This window comes from Cucumis melo, chromosome 9 (assembly GCF_025177605.1).
Source record: "Cucumis melo cultivar AY chromosome 9, USDA_Cmelo_AY_1.0, whole genome shotgun sequence".
NCBI classification, from domain to species: domain Eukaryota; kingdom Viridiplantae; phylum Streptophyta; class Magnoliopsida; order Cucurbitales; family Cucurbitaceae; genus Cucumis; species Cucumis melo.
The window spans coordinates 10,607,349-10,630,547 of NC_066865.1; the positions used below are offsets into that span (position 1 = coordinate 10,607,349).

Genomic DNA, 23,199 nt, shown 5'->3' on the forward strand with positions numbered 1-23,199 from the left:
AATCTGAGGTATCTTGAATTTAGATATCTGCAAGAAGGTTGCAAATGGTATGCAAGGACATCTCGTTATAAGAAGAGTGATTTGTGGATGTTACGAAAATATGTTTCTGATCATGATTGTTCATTGAGTATTGCTTAAAGTTTTCACATGCAAGCTTCTTCAACAGTAATTGATAATTGTTTGATAGATGATTTTAGATTCATGTTTACTGATCATTCTATTTCTAAAGAGATTGCACATAAGACTCATACAAATCATAGAATTAATATAAGTTACAAAAAGTTTGAAGGACAAAAGAATGTACGATAAAAATATTACATGGTGACATAGTTGAATCGTATATATTAATTTCAAGATTTTTTGATACATTGGTTGAATCTAACTTAGATATGATTAGTTTTTTATATCAAATTTAAATTCATTTGTAGATAGATGTGGATAGACTAATATCATAGTCTATCTCGATAGACCCATATTAGCATCTTTCGTATTCTTTCTGTTATTTTTTGTTTGTGCTGATAGAAATGTGTTTTTAATTATTATAGGTACATGCATTGCTTTAAAAATGGATGACAGTGGTTAGTTTAAGTTTTATTTTATTGCTTTTGGTGCATTAATTGAGAGGCGAAAATATTGTAGACTTATTATTTCTGTTGATGAGACATTTTTGAAATGTAAGTTTGGTGGTATCTTATTAACAATCTCATCACAAGATAGTAACAATCAAATATTCTCTTCTACTTTTTGCCATTATAGATTTTGAAAATGATGTATCATGAACATGATTTTTTGAGAAGATACAAAGTAGTTTTTCAAAGCAGACTAATTTAGTCATTGTTTCTAATAAGTATCTTAGCATTTTCAAAGGAGTTTTAAGAGTGTTTTCTGATGTTGAGTATTGTATGTGCATAAAACATTTTTTAGGTAACTTGAAACTCTATTTTAAGGATCTACTACTTGATAAGTATTTCTTTAGCTGTGCTTATGTCTACACTGTTGAAGAATTTGAGTAACATATAAGATGCATGGAGTTTGTTTGTTCAAATATAAGAGATTATCTTAGTAGTGTTAGTTTTGAGAAGTGGTCTTGGGCATATTCACGTAGACGAAGGTATAAAATGATGACATCAAATTGTGCAGAAAGTGTAAATTCAGTGTTTAAAGATCTTAGAAAACCATTTGTGGATATGATGCTTTGTTCAATTATGGATATAATGCAAAAGTGGTTTATGAATGAAGTAAAACTTTTTAATCTTGGTCAGACTTCTTTTTATCTGCTATTTTACATAGCTTCATTCTTTTCATTAGTTTTTGTTGTTCATTTATTTCCTATACACAATGTTAACTAAGAAAAAAAGTAAAAAACAATAATAATTGATGCAAAATACTTTCGAGTTCTTTTATATACATACAAGTATAGATTCTAAACCAACTGTAGAACTTTGTTTCTCTGTTACTGGTTCATTTTCAACCGAAGTAACTACTTCATCATTTTTTTGAATCTCAACCTATTATTTTGGTTTTTCTTGTAATGTATGATATTAGATAAGTAACAAACTCTTAATTTAAAGGACTACACAATTGTTGTGTATACATACCAATTGAGATTCTATTTTTCAGTTGAAGTAGATTGTTCCACATTTCTAATTTTTAGACTTTGTTCCTCAGTTACTTGTTCTTTTTCTTTTTTTATCTCAATCAAAGTAACTGCTTGATCATTTTTTTATATTCTCTACAATGCATAATATTAAATAAGAAACAAACTCTTAATTCAAAAAACTACATAGTTGTGTATACATACCAGTTGATATTCTTCATTTACAATTGAAATTGTTGGTGGCACTTCGTCAATTTGTAAAATTTGATCCAATGGAGCCATTGTAAGGTGTTTGAGAGTACTTGATGATGTAGTATTTCATAAGGTGAAAGAGGTTGGCTCATAATTGGAAGGGTAGTAATCATTTTTGGTAGGTTTTTTTCTTTCTGACTTTGAGCATTTATATTATTCGATAAATCTCCTATAGTCAATAGCAAGTCTGCATCCCTATCGTCTATGCTAATATCACTATCTGATTCCTCTTGATGTTCAACTGAAGTTATTTTTTGTTCCCTAAAAAAAATAAGAAAAAAATGAGAATAAGAAAAAAAAAATACAATTGTTACTTATTTAGAATGTAAGCAATTTTCAACAATATAAAGCAGTAAACAATGAATGAAATGTTAACCTTTGGATTTCCACGTTAAGTTCTTCAGAATGTTGTTCTTCAATGTATGGTTGGTTATTGCTGATCATATTTTCTCTATTTTGATAATCATCATTGTCATTCTGATGAGTATCATCATTTACTCGATTTTGATTCTAATAAATAAATAAAAATAAAAATAAAATTAAAAAACTGATTGCTAAACGAATGTTTATATAAAAGTAAACAATGATGTATCCTATCTAAACGATCGTGTAGCTGTGATAAACGAACGTTTAAATTTGATAAGCGATCAGATATTTTAGTTAAACGATCGTTTATTTAAACAATTGATAAACGAAATACTTTTTGAAAACTAAAATTAAATGAAAATGAAAATAAAATTAAATGATTATGTATATAAAAAGTAAATGATGATGTATTCTATCTAAATGATCTTGTAACTGTGATAAACGATCGTTGAAATTTGATAGGTGATCGGATATTTTAGTTAAACGATCGTTTATTTAAACAACTGATAAACGAAATACTTTCTGAAAACAAAGTTTACTTGGACCAATCTCTCAAGCATTTGCTTCATTTCAAACAGCTCCAATGATTGCTTTCTAATGACGTCATCCATCTTATAGATTATAAAAGTTAGTATGGATAAATCCTTACGAACTTCTTTTATGTCATTTTTTAGTTTTTTTTGTAGGATTTCGAATGATTTTGTTGTTCTTTGTCATTGGACTTTTTTGATCTGCAACGTTTTTTGTTGGTTATTGGATGCATTTCAGACTGGTCAGTAACTGTTTGTCTTTGTTTCCTTCGTGGCGATAGTTGTGGAGATGAGGTTGATTGCTCAAATGATTGATTGTTTATTGTATCATTAGAAGTATTGGTATCACTGTTGTTAATATATGGTATGGATTCATTGTCCTCCATTTCCATGTTATCATCCTTTTGAATTTGACTCTCCATGAAAGCTTTCTCTTGAGTTAATAATTTCAGTTTAGGTTGAACAACAATCTGTAATGTTACAATCAAAAGATTGTTAATACGTTGTATATCAAACTAAGCTACTAAATGATTGTTTATAAAATAATATGATACTTGATATGGTATTCAATATAAACGATATTGCATTAAGCTAAACGATCGTATATGTTAAAATGTAAACGATCATGCAATTGTTTTAAAGGATCGCTGACAAGTTTTACTTACATTTTTGTTGTTGAATATATTCTTCCGCAACATTTTGTAACATGAAGCTTATGTACAATTCCATCTTAATATTCTAGGGATTGATCCCTTACTGTTTTTTGTGGCCAGGTGCTCACTTGCAGTTGAGAGTATTTCATAAGCCCACACCTAAAACATTTAAACAAATATGTTAAACTTTGATGTTTAGTTTATATTAAACTTTGATGTTTAGTTTATATTTAATTAAAGTGTATAAACAAATAAAAATCACTTGATAAGCAAGTATGTAGCCTTTGATGTTGTAGTATGCCACTGCTTTGGAACTTCTTGCCTTCTTGAACTTGTATGCTTCTTTTTTCTCTTGTAGAATTGTTTTCAAACTGTTGAGCAAACGAGTGTAGATGAAAGTTGATCAATCAAAGTTCTTAAAAACTTCTTCATCTTCAACTCTTCCCAAAATATCCATATCAAACTGCATTTTTTTATCCTTCCCGACCATTACACACTACTACAAAATCTACTTTACTTGACACTAGGTATTTTTACATACTTGACTTTTTTTGTTAAAAACACGTAAAGTATTGACCATTTTAAAGGAAAAACGTCAAGTATAGTCTAAAAAAAGTGGAGTTTTCACAAAGTTTTTCGAATTATTTTACGTTAACCTTTACTTGATGTTTTTTTGCGTCAAGTATAAAGGACATTTTACTTGACGAGATTTGTGTCAAGTATTGCGAACATTCACTTGACACGAAAACAACGTCAAATATAGTTTAAAGAAGACAAAATTTTCACCTAAATTTTCGAATTATTTTACTTTAGCTTTTACTTGACGGTTTTTTAGCGTCAAGTATAGTACAGATTTTACTAAACGTTTATTGTGCGTCAAGTATAGTTGACATTTACTTGACGTGGAAATAACGTCAACTATAGTTAAAATTTTGATTTGATACTTTGAAAATTAATGTTTTAAAAATGTCAACACTACTGTAAAAATAGGTTTTAATAAATTATCCTAATAAAAAAAAAATCCTTTTTTCCAATATTAATAAATTCCCCTTTTTCCATCTCTCAAAATCCTTCACGCCCAAGATTGTAACTCCGAAATTTCTTTACGCTCGAAATCCTTACGCTCGCACCGTCATGATAAATCTCTGTTCGCCGTTGAAAAAACCCTTACGTGAATTTTCCTTAGTACGTGCCATTGAAATTAACCTCATGTCGTCGCCGTCTCTTGCTTCCTATAGTTTGCTCGCAAAATCCCTCACATTGGAAGACGAAATGAACCTTTGTTCGTCGTCTTTCGTCGTCCGGTGCTTCTCCTCGCTCCTTCCTCTATCTGGTTCTTCTCTCGATTATAACTCCTCCATCTAGTGGTTATTGCAATTGTAGTGCTCCTCCATCCTTTACCGTCGGTGATAGCTCCTCCATCTGTTTGCCGCCGGTTCGTTCCCTTCACTTTTTTTTAGTTTTTTGTTTAATCTGCTTTCTCTGTGTTCTGCTGTGAAAACCAGATGATGAAGTATGAACCTTGTTGAAACAAACTTTTGAAAAAGGAAAACCCAACTTCTGGCCAATTCAGTTCGTGATGACGAAACATGTAGTAATGTATTTCCATATGTATTGGTTTTTTTACAGTTCACACAAATTTAGGAAAAAATAACTAGAAGAGGTCTTTCCTTTGCTATCTTCCTTGCATACTTAAGCTTCTATGAATCAGTGTCCTAACTCCTAAATGAAAATTCCTGCCTTTTTGGGACCTTTTCTCTCCAAATTAAACGTCTAAGAAAGTTTTGCCTTAGAAGTTGAAGAATTGAGGGAAGGCATTGTTGATAGGCAGGAACACAACTTGATTTCGTCCATTTTTTCTTTGATTTCACCTTGGAGTTTCCATTACATGGAGGCTATAATACTTTCATTCCACGAAACAATCTCTCTCCACTTTTCAAGCATTAGGAAGACTTACTCAAATGGTTTTTGTAGGGCCTTGTGAGTTACCAAAATGTTGGGTTTGCGAAAGTAGTAGTTTTAATGGAATACATTTTTTTGTAGGCAATCAATTGCTTGGTTGCCAGATGTCAATTTCCTTTTAGCTTCTAACAATTATTCTCAATAGAATGGTTGGTAAACAGTATCTCACCATGTATTCTTCTATTTTTTCAATTGTAGAAATTAGTCAAGATATTAATAGAGGAATGGGAGAGATGATATTAGGGAATGATTGGGTAGTTCAGACTTGGATGATCTTAAAAGTGGAAGCTTTCATGCTTGAGGCTGTACTTATTTAACTTCTTTTCTTTTATCTTTCAATACCATTTTAGTTGTTTGGTTCTGTAACGGCCCAACTCCTTGTACTAGGCCGAAGTCATTACTAATTAAAGATAAATAAATTTCATAAATAAAAAATATAGAAAATAAAACAAAACCTCAAATACTCGTTAAAATCATAAACAAATAACTGTAAAGATAAAATTAAGTAAAATTCTAACTCGGGCTCTATCTAGTTTTTAAAGAAAAATAAATAAAATAAAATAAAATAGAAAGTGCATCAAATCAAATTACATAAAGCGGAAGCAAAATGATCCCTATGGCTCGCCACGGTCACTTCTTGTCAATCGTCTGCTTCCCTCTACTCTTACCTCTACCTCTACCTGTAAAATTAAACAAGAAAGAGTGAGTATAGAAAATATACTCAGTAAGGGACCCACTACTAGTCCCGCTAGGTACATGTTAACTTTCTATTAGAGTCCTGTAAAGTAGTAACCGTAAACTGGCACGTTCCTGAACACATGCAATTTGTGATCCCGTAGGAACATGTCTGGTCTTTGGTGAACTTATAAAAGGAACATCTAGGACAACTGGTCTTTAGTGTATCCGAAGGAAACACTAAGACAATCGTGTGGCTCGGACTTCACGCGGGCGGTTGACGCGGCTCGGGTACGGCTTCGGAAAACTCGAGAGGAATTGTGGCTCGGGTTCGCAGCGTCCTCCGATGCGGTTGGATGGAGCTCTGACGACGGATGGAGATGGCTCGACGCTGGTGGCTACTTGGTGGTCGATTGACGGACGTTTGACGACGCGACAGAAAGTTGATGGAGGCGACGACTGACGAACGAACGGAGAAGACGCGGCGACTTTCGATCAGAGAGGAACGGAGGAGACGACTGACGATGGGAGAAGACGCGGCGGCCTTCATTATTCAACTGCTGCTCAATGATGGCCTACGACGTATGGGATGAAACGCAGACGGCGATGGCTTGACTACTTCAGACGACGACTCAGCTTGCGACGGAAAAGGTGGCGGTGACGGCGGCTTGCTACGGTTTTCTCTCTTTAGGGTTTTTTCTTGAGGAAGATGAAGATGAATAGGGTTTTCACACATCCCAAAGCCCTATTTAATGAAAATAATTATTTTTATTTTTATTTTTTATTTTTTCTCTTTCCCAAAAATCTTCACACACTCTCACTTCATTTAAAACCAACAAAATCTTCTTTTTAACCTTAAATTTCCCTCTCTCTCCAAACCAATCACCTTTATCTTCCAAAAATAAATATCCTTACTGTTGGAATTTATGTTCTAAAACTTGTACTTTGTTATTTGATTCAATAAAGTTTATTATAGAATGCTATAATCTTAAAATCAATAAGTATTAAGGTCCCGAGGCTATTTTACTGAGTTTGTCAATATAATTGAACTTTATGTAGAGACATAAACATGGATTAAGTTCGAGTTGATAGCGCAAATAGTCTATAGTGGATGAATAAGGTTGGGTGCCTTATTCCGGAAAAACACTATGAATGCGGCCCGCTCCGTAATTAGTACGAACGATGTAATCCTGAATCATTCATGCAAAGACATGGGAGTGGGAGCATCCTATGCAAATGGTTTGCATAAAGCTGGAACCATGAAATAGTCACTTTTAGTTATAGCACCGTAAACTATAAACTAACTATTTCAATTATGATGATCTAGGTAACTTGATCTTAATTCTGAGCTAACTATGAACTTTTGTTCATTTGGTAGTATCCTTAGATCTGCATAGGTGAGGGGAGCTCATCATCGTTGGTCCAATAAGCCTCCCATTTCAGGGATAAGACCGAGTGAATAGCTAGGGACATAGGGTGCAAGATGGAATTGACTCCTACCCACTTCTAGGATAGTAGATAGGTTGTTCCCTTAAGGATTGAATCCAAGTCTTGAACAAGGGGCCCCACCTTCTCATTGGTCCGAGAAAGATTCAGGTTTATAGGTTGGACCTTAAACCAATTGTTCAATAGTGGATCAGTGGATCTTAAGGAGCAAGATGTAATCTGGGGGGTAAAACGATATTTTGACCCAACCAAGATTACGAACAATCTATGAAGGACCGACTTACTCATCATGGTTATATCAGGTGGACAGAAATAAATCTATAGTGAGGGGAGTGCAACTATGAGTCTTTAGTGGAATGACTCATTAGTTAACGAATATTGATTAAGCTTGGTCTAAAAGAGTTTAGCCAGTTAATCTCGAATCGTTGGAGCCCATGATGTATAGGTTCATTAGGTTCCCTTACTAGCTCATATAGATTCAACTTAGCATATAGCTTATTGGCTCGAAGAGTCTCCAAAACCTGATGCAAATGCTCCTCATGCTCAGCCTCTATCTTGAAGTAAACCAAGATGTCATCAATAAAAACTATAACAAAAGTGTTTAAGAAATCCTTAAACACCATGTTCATCAGATCCATAAATACAGCAGGAGCATTCGTCCAGCTAAAGGACATTACAATGAACTCGTAATGCTCATATCTAGAACAAAAAGCAGTCTTAGGGATGTCACTGTCTAATCCTCAGCTGGTGATAGCCTGAACGTAAATCGATCTTAGAGAAAACAGTGGCTCCTTGCAGCTGATCAAACAAGTCGTCAATCCTGGGCAATGGATAGTGGTTCTTGACTGTCACCTTATTCAGCTCTCTATAATCAATGCAAAGACACGTCGAACCATTCTTCTTCTTCACGAACAATATTGGTGCTCCCCAAGGTGACACACTAGGTCGTATGAAACCCTTGTCTAGTAACTCCTACAACTGGACCTTTAGCTCCTTCAGCTCTGCTGAGGCCATTCTGTAAGGATCTCTAGATATTGGAGCGGTGCCTGGCTCTATCTCAATAGCAAAATCGATCTCCCTGAGAGGTAGAAGTCCTAGAAGCTCATCAGGAAAAACGTCGGGGTATTTCTCACTACCGGTTCAGATGACAAGGAAACTTCTGGCTCTCTTGTGTCCAGTACGCTAGCCAAGATACTCCAAGTACCCTGGTTGAGTAGCTTACTGGCTTTCATAGCTAAGATGACTTTGGGTAGGACCACAGTCCTTGCCCCTTTAAACTTGAAACTAGTTGCAGAAGGAAGGTTAAAAACTACCTCTTTGCAGGAACAATCTATGCTTGCGTGGTTGGCAGACAACCAATCCAAGCCTAAAATTACATTAAAATCTCGCATGTCTAAAATTAGCAAAGTTACATCTAACACATGGTTTGCTATCTCTACTTGACATGCCTTTATCTTATCTTTAGACAATATGACTTCTCCCGATGGAGTAGAAACAGATAGCATACTACTCAACGGTTCTACTTCTAAACATATTTATCGAACAAAAGTTGAAGATATGAAGGAATGGGATGACCCAGAGTCAAACAACACAAATGCAAAGTTTTCCAAGATTGGGAGCATACCTGTCACCATAGTACAAGCTTGCTCGGCCTTCTGAAGAGTAGTGGCAAAAACTCTTCCCTATTGGGGAGTGGGAGTCTTGTTCGAAGTAGTCTCAAGCAGTTTCTAAGGACAAAAGTCAGCTGTATGCCCTGGTTTCTTTCACCTGAAACAAACTCCACTTCCTGCCGAGCAACGACCTCCATGATATCTCCCACAGCTCCGACACGTAGGTAGTTCTCTTAAAGTCTTTTCTGCAGCAGCAAGCTCCTGACGATGCCACTGGAAGACACCTTTTGACCTCAGATTTCGCTGCGGTGCTATAGCAAGCTGTGACTCAACCTTTCTCTTTTGACCGGGGGTTGACCCTCTGCTTGCAGCCTTGGATGGATTAGCTCTCTCGTGCAGACTCATGTCCAGTGCCAGACGTAGTGCATCAGCATGAATGGTTGGCCTGAGGGCTCAAACGAAACCCTAGAGGTCTAGTCTGAGACCTCTAACGAATGTTTTTGTTCTGGCAGCCTCATCCTTTACTACCTTGGGAGCAAAACAGGATAGCATATGAAACTCTATGTTATACTGCTCCACAGTCATGTCGCCTTGCTCCAGGTTCAGGAACTTTTGCTGCTTAGCGTACCTCACGTTGGCAGAGAAGAATTTAGCATAGAAGCTCTCCTTGAACTGCTCCAAGGTTATCTTGCTAACATCACCACCCAACATCCTCTCAGCAGTCTCCCACCAGGCGGTACCTCTATCTTTCAAGAAGAAAACTGCGCATTAAATCTTCTGGTCATTAGGGCATTTCATGTACCGGAAGATGGTCTCTATAGAAGTCAACCACATCTGGGCCTTGGTAGGGTTATCCATGTATTCGTCAAACGTCTTAGGATTGTACTTCCTAAAGTCTTTTAGATGTTTGGCCTCTGCTGACAATTAATCTAGCACGGGCTGAGATTCCATTACGGCTAGAGGAGGGGCGGTCGGGGTCTGTTGGGTAGCATGGAACGGTGCTAAAGCATCTCTCAGCAGATCCTGGTATCTGTTCTCCACGGCAGTGAGATCTGCCTAAGTGACTTCTGCAGTAGGGTTGGCAGCTTGTTCGGCAGGCTGCTCTTCAGGCTGGGTACGTCCAACTCCTCTATCTCTCCTATCACTTTTACGTGCTCCTCTACGTGGCGACATTTTTCCTAAATTCCACAGCAGAAGTTTTCACAATATAGTCATAACATTCATACTTTATCTAGTTTAATTCAGGCAGGGTTATAAACATATAGCATCATCTTAATCATAAAACATACCTGGCGAGTGACGAAGGACCGTATTAGCCATAGGGGTAAAAACAAAACAAAGACTTACATTGTAAGTCAGTCTGTAGAACCTAAAACCTAGGCTCTGATACCAACTGTAACGACCCAACTCCTTATACTAAGCCGAAGTCATTACTAATTAAAGATAAATAAATTTCATAAATAAAAAATATAGAAAATAAAACAAAACCTCAAATACTCGTTAAAATCATAAACAAATATCTGTAAAGATAAAATTAAGTAAAATTCTAACTCGGGCCCTATCTAGTTTTTAAAGAAAAATAAATAAAATAAAATAGAAAGTGCATCAAATCAAATGACATAAAGCGAAAGAAAAATGGTCCCTATGGCTCGCTACGGTCACTTCTTGTCAGTCGCTAGCTTCCCTCTGCTCTTACCTCTACCTTTTCCTATAAAATTAAACAAGAAAGAGTGAGTATAAAAAATATACTCAGAAAGGGACCCATTACTAGTCCCGCTAGGTGCCTGTTAACTTCCTGTTAAAGTCCTGTAAAGTGGTAACCCTAAACTGACACGTTTCCGAACATGTGCAATCTGTGATCCTATAGGAACATGTCTGAACTTTGGTGAACCCAAAGGAACACCTAGGACAATTGGTCTTTAGTGTACTCGAAAGAAACACTAAGACAATCGGGTTGTGAGTGACCCTATTGAATTGCTTATAATCATGTCTATGTCTATGTCATACTGGACTGGTGATCCTATCTGACTACACAGTCATAAAAGGTGATGATCTCGAAGGACACCCATGTGGGTACGATTCTAATAGCTAAAGCTAACATGCACAACCTAACCATAGCATGCAACATAACATACATCATCATAATCATGACATAAGTATCAATCATAACATTTCTAATCAAACATTGTCATCACAGACATAACACCGTAGGCATCCTCAAAATATTACCAGTAATAAACATATTAATAGCCATCGTCATCAATTACACAACGTCATGACAGTCATTATCATTAGCATTAAGTCAGGCATCTTAGCTAACATTAACGCGTAACTCTAAAATACATGCGGTCTCTTAAATTCATTTTGAGGGTCTAGTAGTAGAATCTCTTATCTGGAGATTAGTTAAATCGAGATTTTCCTAACAGTCGTGGTTAAGCTTCCTAAGGGAAAAATCCTAAGCCACAAGGGTAAATAACTAAGTTTAAATAATTTAACTGGCAGTTGAATAAGGATCCAAAAATCCAGTTGATTTAACTTACCCAAAAATTGAGGCCAAAATCAATTTAGACTTAGTTGGACCAATTCTCAGCTCGGTTTCCAATTAACTCTAGTCAATTTAATCCAACAATTATTTAATTAGAGTCCAAAATTAATATTTGATGGGTATGCCAAAAACCCAATAAAAACTTGCCAAAATATTAGGTGAAAAGGGAAAAATAGGCTTGGCAGCTCAAAAGGATAGACGGCTCGGCTCGGCTCAGGCTAAAGCACGTGGACGGCTCGGTGGCTTGTACAGGTGTGCGCGACTTGAACTTCACGCGGGCGGCTGACGCAGCATGGGTACGACTTCGGACGACTCGGGCGGAAGTGTGGCTCAGGTTTGTAACGTCCTCCGATGCGATTGGTGGAGCTCCAACGACGAATGGAGACGACTCGACGACGGTGGCTACTTAACGGTTGACTGACGGATGTTTGACGACGTGGAAGAAAGCGAACGGAGGCGACAGCTGATGAATAAATGGAAACGAATGGAGGAGACGCGGTGACTTTCAATCGGAGATGAATGGAGGAGACGGCTGACGACGGGAGAAGACGCTGCGGCCTTCGTGGTTCGGCTGACGCTCGTCGATGGCCGACGGCGTATGGGATGAAACGTAGACGGCGGCTTGACTACTTCAGACGACGACTCGGCTTGGGACGAAAAAGGTGGTGGTCGATGGAGAAGGTAGTGACGGCGGCTTGTTAGGGTTTTCTCTCTTTAGGGTTTTCTTGAGGAAGGTGAAGATGAATTGGGTTTTCACACATCCTAAAGCCCTATTTAATAAAAATAATTCTTTTTATTTTTATTTTCCTTTTTTCTCTTTCCCAAAAATCTTCACTCTCTCAATTCATTTAAAACCCACCAAATCTTCTTCTTAAACTTAAATTTCCCTCTCTCTCCAAACCAATCAACTTTATCTTCCAAAAATAAATATCCTTACCTAATTATATTATCCACATAATATAATTACTTTTACTTTAAAAAATCCATTAATTATACAATCAAATATAATTAATCAAATTCTCTTAATTACAAATAATTAGATATTTTTCCAAAATATCTAATAAGTTCCAATAAAATTCAACAATTAAGTAACACCCAAAGATTAAAAATTTAAACTTAAGATAATTAAAAATAAATTACCTTAAATTTGGGGCGTTACAGGTTCCCATCATAATCTTGTATGCAATTAATTCCTGTAGGCTGTATCATAGATATATTTTCTGTAATGTTGGTCAACATCTGCTTAAAGCTTGCCAGGAGAGATGGAATTGCCATGTCTCATTGAGCTCAAACTTTAATTTTCTAACATGGAGTGAGTAATCACTTCAGTCATTGTGATTTAGGGTCCGTTTGGATTGCCTATGAAAAAAATGTTTTTTTAATAATACATTTTTGAAAAAATATTTTTTGTAAAATGAGTTTAAAATCTACTCACATGTTTGGTTTGACCTTTTTATAAATGTTTATATACAAAATTGTGTTTGCTTTAGTTTATATTTATGAACAAATTTCATAAAAAAAAGACACATTTTGAATCTTTTTTTCATAAATATATTTTACGTTATCTTGAAATTATTAATTTTTTAGTTACTTGAAACTAAACATTAATTTCATTTTTTGTATTAATTTTTTTTGAAAAATTCAATTTTAAAAGCATAAATATCTTGAAATATAAGTATATAATCATAATTTTTTTTTTTGATTTCCATCAACAAAATATAAATAAAATAAATAATTTTTTTTCGATACAACATAATATCAATAAGACAAAAAGTTATGCAATTCGATAACGTTCTTCATTCATCTTTTTTCACGAACCGAACGATCATGTTCTTCATTGACGTACTCATGATTTCTTTCACAGATATTAAGTCGAAATAGATTTGACTGAGAGATAAATATTTGTTAATATCTATATTTAAATGTGTGTTCATATACATTGAAAAAAATATTCAAAGTATTTAAAAATAGAAAAAAAAACAAAAAGAACTATGGAGTAAAAAATAGATAGTAAAAAGGAATAAAAAAAATAAAGGAAGAAAAATAGATATCTGGAAGGGATTTCTTATTAAACAAAAAATAAAAATTTATTCTAAAATTTGATTGCATGTGTTTTCTCTAAAATGATTTATTTCATAATCTCATATTTCCAAAAGTTATTTCAAATGAATGTCAAACACTTCAATTTATCTTAAAATGAATTATTTTAAAAATTAAACACTTCAAAAACCAATCCAAACACACTCTTATTTTATGTCTATTCTTATGATTATTGCTGAGTTTGGTCCATGGATAAGAATACGAAATACATCATCTATCTTATATTTATAGCATTTCTTTGACTTTAGAGGATGCAAATGCAACTTTTTTCCTGTAATGTTGGTTAGCTTTTAGTTATCTCATTTCCTGAGGTGGATGTGGGAAATGATTAAAAAGGATGATAGGAGTTATGGACTTATGGTTGTGATGACATTCCTATAAGTCTGATATTTTTGCTCATAGATAACTTTTAATGATTACCGATCACGATTTCTTTGCAGCTTTGAGTTATGTGCTTGTTCCAATGTCACAATTCTCAAAAAATGATGTTGTCACTTTAATTGGATTTCTTTGCAGTTTTGATGTATGTGCTTGATCCGGTTGATTTTGTGTTGATTTTTTCTTTTGATTTTGTTGAGATTATTAGTGTGGATTTTGGTTAGGGCCGTCGAGGAGTTCAAGGAAGGGCATGTGGCGATGGAGAGGATAGAGAGGATTGTTAATGTTTTGTATTTGTTAATTTCTCCTAATGGTGAACTGTTTTTAATAATTGATTCGATTTTTGTTATTTTTTTATTTATGGAAATGTGGGTTTTGTTTCATTCATTTGGTTTGTTTCAAAATATTTGTGTCAGAAAAGTGGATGAAGATCTTATCAAAGAATTGAAATTGTAAATAAAAGGAGCTGAGAAGCCATCTATATGGGAACTGCTAGGCGTTTGCGTTGTGGTGGAGCAAAATCAAAGGTCAGACATTTATTTTTACTTTAGATGTACTCCTCTTGTTTTTTATTTGCACAAATGTATTTGCTCGTGGGTTGGATTTTCAATTTTCTATTAAAGAATTGAAATTGGGTTTGGGGAAAAGGATTGATATGGAATTGCAAATAAAAGTAGTTGAAAAAGACTAGAAAAACAACCTTCTAAAAAGCGGTGAAGGTAAATATATTTATAAAATTATTTACAATTTAATTTAGCATATAATCTAATATACATTGTTATTTGGTTTTGTGTTATAGTGTCATTTACAAGTAGGAACTGTTAAATGTGAATATTATGTCATGAGATACATGCAGAAATCGTGAGTAAGGACACAAACATTATTACTGATGCGGTATCTTTTTAAACTACTTACATTGTAACGTTATAAATAGTATAATATGTGACTTTTTTTTTAACAAAGTGTCTACTTGACTTTTTATATTTTACAGATTGATACGAGAAACTCATACTCACAGCTTGAATTGGATGAAGTACGAGTGGAGTGGGCTGAATTTTTAGCTCGGTACATATGATAGACATACCTAGATATGATTTTCTTAATTTTGTAAATGTGAGCATGCCCATAACTTTTTTTTGTGTAAATGTTTTGTTCATAGCCATTATATTACATGAGGCAATAGATGCAAGGGGATAGAATTTAGTTTTGGTATACAACACATGTTTTTTGTTATATAAGATAGCTATTATTATTGTTGATTTTGGAATATGTCACATATAGAAAATTTTAGTTGGTTATATTTGGATTGGAATTTTATAATTGTTGATGACATTATTGAGAAAGAATGAAATTATTGTTGGTTTACTTATTATATGCAATTATTTTTTCATTTTTTTGTCGTGTAACTATTGGTTGAAAAGTTTATTTTGTTAATAGATATGTTTTATTGAAACGAATATACCTAATGCAGAAAACAGAAAATGGAAAATTTGTATATTTAATATATTAATAAACAATATACATAACGTTAAATACAGGTCAAATATACTATCTTACTTGAATCAAATATAATATTTTACTTGATGGTTTTTTAGTGTCAACTATACAATTTTACTTGACGTGTAAATGGTGTCAAGTATGCGATATTGATGGTAGATTACAAAACGTTAAATACATGTCAAGTATACTATCTTACTTGAATCAAATATAATATTTTACTTGATGATTTTCTAGTGTCAACTATACAATTTTACTTGACGTGTAAATAGTGTCAAGTATGCGATATTGACGGTAGATTACTTGACGTCAATACAATGTCAAGTAAACGTATACTTGACTATTTATTAGTGTCAAGTAAATGTATACTTGACGGATTTTTAATGTCAAGTAAAGGTATACTTGACGGTTTGTTAGTGTCAAGTAATCTGACTATACTTGAAAGTCGATTACTTAGCGTCTTTAAAAACGTCAAGTAAAGGTTTACTTGACACTGTATTAACATTAAGTAATCCAATTTCTGTAGTAGTGATAGTTTCAATAAAAACGGCCAAGGTAACCTTCACAACATCATCATCATTCATAAACTCAAAACTTTTAAAAAATTCCTCAACTTCCAAGCACGTTATTATTTTCTTGTTTTCTGATCCAAATAGAAGGCTTTGTAGGCGCTTATTATCATAATTTTTTTCCAATGTTACATTGGTTGGTCACAACCCTGCTATGATATTGAATTCATTTTGGATGAAACAGACATTTTCCCCTAAAACAGAAAAGCAGATTCCATTTCTGTTGGCTTCTTCAGGTATCTGCCTCAACAAGAAATGATGGATCAATTGGCTGGTGAAGACCATGTTGACATTAAGTAATGGACCAAAAATTGTTTTGTGGAACATCTGCAGCTTTTCCTTGGTCAGTTTATCCTTAATAAGACTATCAATCTTGTGCACTTGGCATGAGACAGTGGCAGGAAAGTATTTGTCGCTAGGTACAGTCATTCTGAAAATAATGATCATAATATATTTTCGTTATGTACACGATCGTTTATAAAACACTGAACCATCAACCCTAAATATAAATTATCGTTTACTTTATGTAAAATATCGTTTAATCCAAACGGAAAGACATTTGTAATATAATTAATCGGCAAGTAATGATAAATTGGAACATTTAACAATCTTTAGAATAAAAGTTTAAACGAATCCAAAACGCTTGAGAATAAGAATTAACAACAGAACGATAGTTTTCAAAACAGAAGTCGAAATGTTTGAAATATAAAAAAGATGGAACGTAACATTATAGTACGAAAAGTTCAACAACATACCTTTTGACGTTGAAGAGAAAAATGGACCGAGAGAAAAATGGATTAGGAAATCTTTAAGATGAAAAGCTAAATGATCAATGCGTTTGTATATTGCGAAGTGACGGAAAACAAAGACGGCGGTACGTATATTGTTGGTTTTTACAAAAGTGGCAAAATTGTAAATTCACGAGCCTTTTTAAAAATGTTGAATTGCATTCCTTACTGTTTAATATATATATAAACGATTGTGTAATTAAGTTAAAACGATCTTTTAAAGAAGTAATTGATCGCATTGTTAAACAATGGCAAAAACATATAATGTTAAACGATGATGTTGTACAATTAGACGACTATGTAGGATATTATTTATAAGATGTTAAACGATGATGTTGTACAATTTACGTGATCGTGAAATATATTATTTAAACGACTATGTATTTATACGATTAAACGATAGTATTGTTGAATATAAATGATTATAGTAATAAATGTAATTGATCCCTTTATACGTTTTACAAGATAATGTAGGATATAAATAGTGAAATAGAATAAAGATTTCTCGAGTATAAAATAAAGAAATTTTCAAAAGTAAAATTTAAAGATTTGAAGCTTTACAAACACTATAAATCATCTCTAAAATATTGAGAAATTTTTAGGTCGAAGAATAAAACAGAATCAATGTATTCTTGAGTTGACATTTTTCTTTCGTTTTTCTTGTTATTTTCTTCTTGTGTTGAGATTGGTTGTCTCCATATCAATTTTGAAACTTTTGTCTTTTTTTGCTGACCACTATTATTTTCCTTTTGCTTTTCTTTAATTTCTCTTTTGTTTTCTTTTGTTTCCACTTCTTGTGGTGCATGCTCTTGACTGCTATCAGTGTCAATTTCTTTTTCAGTTTTGTTATTATCAACCTCATCCTCTTCAATCAACTTTTGTTTTCCTTTTGTTGTTTCTTTTGCATTTTCTTCCCCTTGCTTTTTTCTTTATTTTCTTCAACGATTAGAATATTTCCCAATTGAATCTAACTTCGTTTTGTTTTATTTTCCTGGCTCCTATTTTCAACTTCTTCTTTTTCTCTATCTTCAACTTCAATTATCTGAATGTAAAAAGAGAATTTGCTGTCAAAATGATTGCAAGAAAATGTAGACAGCCATGTAATATAAAGATCATTTAAATATGTATATACGATTGTGTAAAATACATAAACGATTGTATAACATCTATACACGATCATGAAATCAGTTGAGTAGCAAAGAATTAAAATGTATGTAAACTAAACGAACAGTCGTGTGAAATATATAAATGATCGTTTAATATAAATAAACGATCGTTTAACATAATTAAACGATCGTGAAACCAATTGTATATTAAACAAATTAAAATCTGTGTCAATACTTGTGTTTTTTGTGTTCCTAAATGAATAAACTAGTTGTTCTTTTCGACTTCTTCATCTATTTGCAAGCACATAAAGTAAGAATGTTCAAAGACATCATGAAGAAAACACATCCAGACAGATAAATTATATCCTGTTTTAATAATATTTGTTATGTTTCTATTTGTTCTTGATTTTTTTTAATTTTTCTTATTTTATTTAAATTTTATTTTTTTCATTGTTTTTTTCATTTTTTTTTATCTTTTTTTCCTGTTGCTCTGCCTTTTTCTTTTCTTTCCTGTTTCTCAATATTTTTGAAATATCTCAAAATTGTTCAAGACTCTTCTTCTAATGAGTCTAGAGGTGTCATGGAAAACTACAAATAAAATAATAGTAGATTATAAGTGAAAAAGTTGCAAAGGTATTGATAAACAGTGATAGATTTATATCATAATCTATTCAAGATAGGCATGGATAGAAATCTTTCATTGTCTATCTAGATAGAAATATATTAAACATGCTCTAAATTTGCTTACATTCTCATATTAAAAAATGTTGATGTTTAGAGTCCTCCAGTCACTTGTTCCCAAACATTCCCATGTTATAATTGGTTGCCCTTCAATTGCAAGCTTTCTTCCAAACCCAACATCTAAATTGGAAAGTCTTGGTATTTTCTCAAAAGTCCAATAGACTAAAGCTACGGGAAACCCTTGAAGGTATACAACATCCTTATCGCTGTAGGATGCTTTTTTCAAGAACTGATATGTTAGGATGTATGATAACCTTTCCCATGGATAGTCTTTGAAAATTTCTTCATTATCCAATATGTTTAGATGTAAGAGATTTATGTAGTTGTGTTGCTGCTTGGGAATTAAAAATGCTTCTAAGATATAGAGGTTAACTAGTTTTTCTTTCAATGAGTCTTGCTCGTTGCACAACGTTCTGAAAGTTCTTTCTATATCTCTTCTTGTTATAAAGTCATCATGACGAAAAATGACATTTTTTAGACCATTTTCTTTTCTTTCTCCTAGATTTAACTTAGGGAATTTGTGACCTTTTAGTCTAGTCACAACACAAAATTCTTTCAGCCCAAATTCTACTATATGTCTATTGAAGTTGAAAGCAAGAACATTAGTTTTTTTTGTATGGCATTGTTTTCTTAATAGAAAATTCAGGAATTGTGTTGGTATTTTGGCAATTTTAATGTTAAGGAACTGGTCAAAAGGACTGTTTGTCAAAACTCGAGAAATATTCTTTGGTCTATTTTTGACTTGATCTGATTCAATGTTTTTAAACTGTAGTATACAAAAATTCTAAGGTTTTTTTGTTCATCTTCCATAATAATGTCATTTGGATAGTGTTTCACTTGTTGAATGACATAATAAAAAGTATGTTTCAAACAATGGTAAGTGTTAACAAATTTAGAAATACAGAGTGCTATAAAGAAAAAGATACACAAATATACAACCCTATACAGACAGATATTCAAATTCTAGTTTGTTACCTTTATTCCTTTTTCTTTCTTCATTTTTGTTTCTTCATTTTTATTTCTTCTGTCTTTGCTTTACACTTTATTGATTTTCTATATGATGCTTGTTAATTCTTGCTCACCATCTATTTGTAAAAAAGAAGACTAATAAATTATTGAATGAAATATATACAATTAGTATAGAAACAGACGTCTTTATGCGGAATAGATCGTAATAGATATAAATTGATCGAAACGAATATAGATTCAAACATCTTTGTATGCGATATAGATCGTGGTAGATATATATAGATGATGGAGATATATCGAAATGAACATAGATTAAGACCTCTTTGTATGCAAGTCAGATCGTCAATCGCAACAGTTCTGTTGAAGTAGTTTCCAGGATATAAACGATTGACGAGGAAGACGATGAACGAAAAAGTCAGAGCAAGTTCCTTCACCTTTTTATAGCCCCTTCATTTTGATGGTATTTTTGTAATACGAGTTATTGGAGTTTCTGTATATGTTCGTTTATACGTATATAAACGATCGTTGAAACTTTTCTACATGATCGTGTATACTTAAACTTTTTCGTCTTCTTTTACTGTTTATTACCTTATCATTTATATATATGATTATCATAATGTACAGAATGGTGTATGATTATCGTTTATATTTTCAAAACATGATCAGACAGACATATGAGATAATCGTTAAAGATAATTTACACGATCATTAAAGATAATCGTTAAAGTATTTTGTTATCGTTTGACATTTATTTTTTATCATTTATATATTTGGTAATTTACAAGATCGTGTATCAATTGTATATTATTCTACATGATGCCGTCTAATAATCGTTTATTAACATTAGTCGGGGGCGCACAGACGATTAATCGTGTGTTTATTAGGGCATTTTTGGTATTTCGCATTGTGGGCCTATTAACTTTTTCCGTTTCTGAAATTGTTCTATAGAGTGTAAATAATTTGCTGCTTTGTTATATTTTTGAAAAGACCCCTAAAGTGAATAAGTAAAAGCCCACTATAGAGAAATCAGTTTTTTCGCATAGGTTCTCTTCAAAGAATTTTTTCTTACGAGATTCTCTCTAAACAATTTTTTTCTCCCCTCTTATAGAGATTCTTTCTAAACCAATTTTTTTCTTCTCCCTCTTCCAAATGACCAAAGGTCCCTATCTATAGACCTGAAGTGTACCACAAATTATGAAAATTCAATAAGTATAAAATCAAATTAGATATTATGTGATTTTATTAATTTTTTTTAAATAAATAAAAATGTGATATCAAAAGATTTTGTTTAAAATAAAATTGATGTGTCTTTTTTCAATCGATAAAAATAAATCAAATGTGATATTAAAAGATTTTATCTAAAATAAGTTGATTTTTTTTAAATGATAGGTATGCTCATTAATGATTTTTATTTTTCATTTTTATAAAAGATTGAAAAAAAAACGATTATTATAAGATTTTATATTATTAAAAAATTTATCTTTTAAAGAAATAAAAATTTTAGCCATTATTACTATTATTATTTTTAAAGAATAATAATAAAAAAAAATGTAGGATAAAAATATATGGCTACAAGATCTGTAGTAGAAACCACTAGAAGATCCAAGTTTCGTCTTTTGTTGTCTCATACTAACTTAGTCCAAAGGCTTATTATAAACATCATCTCTACCCTTCCCCATCACATTCCATTAAATTTCTTTTGAAACCAATAGAGCTACAATTATATATTTCACATTTAGAGAGTCAACCTCTCTCTTGTGTTTATAATTTATTTGTGTTGGTCTGGTTGATAACTTGTAGAAATACAAGTATTGTAGCTTATTTTATAGAATAACGAGGTAAAAATGTAGAAGTGTATCAAAACATTATGATTTTGTTGGAAAAGCACAAGTATTTAGAAATACAGTTTATGTAAGTATCTATGTTTGTTTTACTAAGTTTTTAGTGTCTTAAAGTAGGAACAAAAACAGAAGAAGAGACTAGTGAATCGTAGAGGATCTCGCGCAAGAGTTATGCGAGAAAACCCCATTTGGCGAGAAAAAATGCTAGAGAAAGATTTACATCATCACGTGAGGACAGTTCACTAGAGGACAAGAATGATAGTTGGAGTTGATGTGACTTGATAAAGGCTGCAATTGACGCTGACATGATCAGAAGAATAGAAGTTTCCTGCTTAAAGTTGCCTATATAAAATCTCCTTCTAGCTCAAGAGAAAGTGTACCTGAATGGACCAAACCTTAGAGAGTGGTGGAAAGGATTAGCCTTTCCACCATTTGTAAAGAGATTTCTTCTTCTTCTCCGACAAACTGCGAGTGAGAGCTTGGAATTTGAAGGAAAGGAAGTTCTTTTCCCTTTTTCCTCTAAGTTGTAATCATTTTCCATTCTCTTTTCTCTTCATTTTTTGTATTTTTTTGCAATATATGTTATTTATATTGTACAATGACCGAAGACCTATATTCTTTTAAATATATATTACATGTTGATACTTCTTCAATCTATTCATCTTTTACTTTTCATCTATTAATGTGTTATTCGTAGTTTAGGATTTATGAGAAATTCTTGTTTTGCTTATAACTCTTATCGTGTTGTTTGAGCTATTTTCATCACTTGGCCCATGTATATTGCAAACTACATGAGAGGGCAAGTAGCAAGAAAATGGCTAACATGCGCAAGGAGGAGTTTAAAGTTATCTTGGCAAGATAACTTCCATCATTTGTACCTCGACAGGAGGACAAATGTGGGCAATAGGCGTCAAGAGTTTGCTATCCTTAAACGCGAAGCTCTATACGTTTTATAAGTGAAATCTTCTAGATATATCTTGCCTAACTAGGTTGAGTCATTTGTACTTTGATAGGAGGAAAAGTGTGGTGTTTAAAGACTTCGAGAGGAGCTCGCCTTAATAATAGACTAGTTATGAAAACTATATAGCATCAAGACCTTCATGGCCTAATTGCCTAGTAATACATAGACATTCTTTCATCACATTCTTAATACAAGTTAGTTTGCAACTTCATTTCACATCCATCTAATTCTCCTTTGCAGAATTTCTAGTGTACATAAGTAGCTATAGTTCTGCTTATATTTGTTTATTAATTATTCTTTATTCTTTTATACCACTTGAATGATGAGTGAATCCTAGAACTAATCTTTGATATCAATTCCCTCTGTTTGACTCTGAATCATCTAAATAAACCTGTTGTTTCGCTTATACTTCGGCAAACAATAAGAAAACTTGTACTCAATGAGGACTTAGCTCTCTCATGCGATAAAGAGATACATAGCGAGTAATTTGCATACAATGATCATGATCGATGACTTATCGCATAGAATTAATTACGCATATAAACAACCCTAAGATCGAGCATAAAGAGAAGAATAACATTTAATCAACGATGGTCATCTGGTATCTTCATTT

The 23,199-nt window shown here is 32.9% G+C and overlaps 1 long non-coding RNA gene across 5 annotated transcripts; it reads left to right on the forward strand.

Moving 5' to 3' along the window:
• The first annotated feature begins 4,487 nt into the window (after window positions 1-4,487).
• Window positions 4,488-15,373, forward strand: LOC107992203 (uncharacterized). Of its 5 annotated transcripts, XR_007823427.1 has the most exons (4): window positions 13,976-14,259; window positions 14,339-14,427; window positions 14,531-14,641; window positions 15,106-15,373. It is a non-coding gene; the product is annotated as an uncharacterized LOC107992203 (long non-coding RNA). The 5 variants fall into 5 exon arrangements; XR_007823430.1 differs by lacking the exon at window positions 13,976-14,259 and adding an exon at window positions 4,488-4,833 and having other exon boundaries at window positions 14,339-14,641; XR_007823426.1 differs by having other exon boundaries at window positions 13,973-14,259; window positions 14,339-14,641.
• Window positions 15,374-23,199: the final 7,826 nt, after the last annotated feature.